Genomic DNA, 4,063 nt, shown 5'->3' with positions numbered 1-4,063 from the left:
CAAATTTAGGCTTTACAGTTCCATACAACTCAAGTTTGAAAGTGACATTTAAAAGGGCCTAGTTCAATTCTGTCATTTTGCAGATGGAATAGGAGCCATGAGGTCAGTTGTTTACAGTTTCAAATTTAGTTATGTGAATTGATAAAGGTAGAAATATATAGATATTCTCTTGTGTACTATGGGATTATGTGCTGATAGGTGCGCCAGAATTTACATCTATATATGTAGGTAAACACACAAATATATATGTGAACATATATAAAAAAGATGATGAACCTATGTAAGTTTTGAATCTGTAGCTTAGCAACATGACAATGAAGTTTCAGTTTCTTACCTCATGTATGCTGATTGGGAGTGGTGGCTCAATGTATCAGTACATCATGAGAGCATTGTTTCACATGTTTGTAGCCTAGGGTGGGGACATATGGCAACAAATCCATAATTTTGGATGTAGTCTCTATTCAAGATATATTGCTTTCATAAATCTGAAAAAGTGGTAGTCCAACCATAAGTCAGAGACCATCTGAAAACTTGGTGTGGTACAGCTAAGATGCTCACACACTAGTTTGAATTGACTAAATCAGTAGTTTTCAACACTATCTACCAGAGTGGTACAAGAACTGGGCAACGAATAATTAGAATGGGATCTGGGTGAATATTGAAGCAACATCATTAATGACTCGTGTTAGTCTAGAAATTAACACATTGCTTAAGAATTTGAGGGAAATCTGGAGATTCTGACTTTGAAGAGACAAGCTGTCTAGGGCACTCAGTTATCATAATGTTTATCACTTTCATTAAACTCAAAACTTTTATATCTATAAGGCCAATCCAGTGCATCCTAACTGAACTATCTACCTTGCTTGACCTATACACTAGACTTTTTTGGAGAGTCTTATGGAGAAGGGGGAGGAGGAATGGGATGAGCAACATTTGGATGGAGGACCAGGAGAGGGATAATGACAGGACTAAAAAAAAAGATTAAAGAATAATAATAAAAAACATATAAAAAATAAAATAAAATAAAATATCAATGTCTAGTAATTATATGTATCCAAAAAAGAAAATCACTGAAACAGAAGTTTTAGCATTGGGAAAATTATTTCCTTTTAAACTCAGATCATAATTATCATTCAAGAACATAATTAAAGACCTCTAATCAACTTCATTGAAGTTCCGCTAAGACTTTTGGGTTTGATTTTGGTTCCTAACTAAGCCTTTCTCACAATTATGCAGTAGTAAATCACTGTGACTTTTAATATGCAGTTCTTTAAATTCTAATGATGTTGACTACATAGCCACGTGATCATTGGCCATTCATATATCCATGTGTGTAGGGGGGTGCTGGATCAGAAGAACCTCATCTATGTTAGTCTAGCTTTCTACTGTAAAGCTATGTCAGCAATCATAGATCTTCTGTGCCAAATCTCTTCTACATATCCTCATTTTCAGACTAATTATTATCTTTTATGCTATATACATGACCCTATGAAATTTATTATTATGTGGCACTCTGGTTTGAATGTATTTGTGCTAGAAGATATTCTCCAAAGGGATAATACTGGAAGGTGACTGGGTTGTGAGGATGAAATCTTTATAAATGGGATAGCATGCATGTAAAAGAGGCTGAAGAAGGCTTGGTCATCTTTTTCATCATGTGAGAACACAACAAAAACACAACTTTCTCTGAACCAGGAAATAAGCCAGCAGACCTCATCAGACTGCTGGTGCAGATTTGGTACAGTTTATGTTTACAGCTTTGCAAATGGAATTAACTTTTTAGTAGCATATCCAATTGTTTGCCAGCACAATAGATCTAATAGATTTCTTATGTTAGCATTTTAACATGTGACTTTGTTAAATCTATTTGTTAATTCGATTAGTTGTTTTTAATTCCTTAGGACTATTTATTGGCTATGTCAGTATATGTTCACATATGTACTCAAGTGTTGCCTGTACATGTGGTGTATGCACATATGTATGTACAGATTAAGTATATGTGCAGAGGCCAAAGAAGGAGTGTGGCTTCAGGCATGCATTTGATCATACCTAACTTTTTACATTTGTGCTAGGGTACAAATGCAGGTCATTATACTTGCTATTGAGTCATCTCACCAGAAACTCCTTAAAATTTTAGGCTTAAATAATTATGCCACTTGCAAATAAAGGTGATCTTAAATTTCCCTTTCTGATATGTATGCCCTTTATTATCTTTGAATACTTTATTGTGATGTTTCAGACATGCTTAGAATCCTCAAACATTAAAACTGCATCAGTGCGGTTGGTCTGCTCCTGTCCTGTGGAGATACTGAGTCCTGAGTCATCCCAGAAGAGCCACTGCACTCAAAGCAGCTGGTAAGAACTCCATCTCACTCCCTAAGCCCCAGAGACACATCTGGGAGCCAGGGACATTCTGGACACAGCAGCTACCCAAACCCCGCCCCTCCGGAATTCCACTTCCCTTCCGCCCCTGCCTGGTCCTTTGGGCTGGGGCAGACACAGAGTCAGTCTGCTCCTGTCCTGTGGAGATACTGAATCCTGAGTCATCGAGGAGCCACTGCACTCAGAGCAGCTGAGGAGCCACTGCACTCAGAGCAGCTGAGGGGCCACTGAACTCAGAACAGAAGGATTTCCAGATCCAAGAGGTGGCCTGAGTCCCAGGAGTTCTTCCACCCAGGAGATTAGGAGCATAAGACCACAAAGACATCTGGACTCTGAGGAGCTCTGCAACAAGCAAGATAACTGGAAATACAGACTCCAGTCTTACACAGTGAGGGCAGGTAACACTAGAGTTAACCAGATGGTGAAAGGCAAGCTCAAGAACATAAGCAACAGAAACCAAAGTTACTTGGGATCATCAGTACCCAGTTCTCCCAATATAGCAAGCCCTGAACACCCCATCACACCTGAAAAGCAGGATTCAGAATTAAAGTCACTTCTCATGATGATGATAGAGGATTATAAGAAGGACATAAGTAACTCCCTTAAAGAAATACAGGAGAGTACAAGTAAACAGATAGAAGCCCTTAAAGAGAAATCACAGAAATCCCTTAAAGAAATGCAAGAAAACACAAAGAAGGAATTAAACAAAAACATTCAGGATATGAAAATGGAAATAGATACAATAAAGAAATCTCAAAGGGAGACAAACATGGGGATAGAAAACCTTGGAAAGAGATAAGGAGTCATAACACAAGCATTAACAACCGAATACAAGAGACAGAAGAGAGAATCTCAAATGCAGAAGATACGGTGGAAAATATTGACACAGTTGCCAAAGAAAATGCAAAATGCAAAAAACTCCTAACTCAAAACATCCAGGAAATCCAGGACACAATGAGAAGACCAAACCTAAGGATAATAGCTATAGATGAGAATGAAGATTCCCAACTTAAAGGGCCAGTAAATATCTTCAACAAAATTATTGAGGAAAACTTCCCTAACCTAAAGAACAAGATGCCCATAAACATACAAAAAGCCTACCGAACACCAAATCGTCTAGACCAGAAAAGAAATACCTCCCGTCACATAATAATCAAAACATCAGATGCACAAAACAAAGAAAAAATACTAAAAGCAGTAAGGGAAAAAGGTCAAGTAACATATAAAGGCAGACCTATAAGAATAATACCAGACTTCTCACCTGAGACTGTAAAAGCCAGAAGAGCCTGGACTGACATCATACAGACCCTAAGAGAACACAATTGCCAGCCAAGATTACTATACCCAGCAAAACTCTCAATCACTATAGATGGTGAAACCAAGATATTCCATGACAAAACCAAATTTGCACAGTATCTTCTCACAAACCCAGCACTTCAAAGGACAATTGATGGAAAATGCCAACACAAGAAGGGAAACTACAACCTAGAAAAAGCAAAGAAGTAATCTTCCAACAACCCCAAAAGAAGATAACTATACAAACATAATTCTACCTCTAATAACAAAAATAACAGGAAGCCACAATCATTTTTCTTTAATATCTCTTATCATCAATGGTCTCAATTTCCCAATAAAAAGACGCAGACTATCATACTGGATACACAAACAAGACCCAGAATTT

The sequence above is a fragment of the Grammomys surdaster genome, unplaced genomic scaffold (assembly GCF_004785775.1).
Source record: "Grammomys surdaster isolate TR1022 unplaced genomic scaffold, NIH_TR_1.0 173, whole genome shotgun sequence".
NCBI classification, from domain to species: Eukaryota; Metazoa; Chordata; class Mammalia; order Rodentia; family Muridae; genus Grammomys; species Grammomys surdaster.
The sequence above is the reverse complement of the archived record's forward strand: the minus strand, read 5'-3'. Positions refer to the sequence as shown.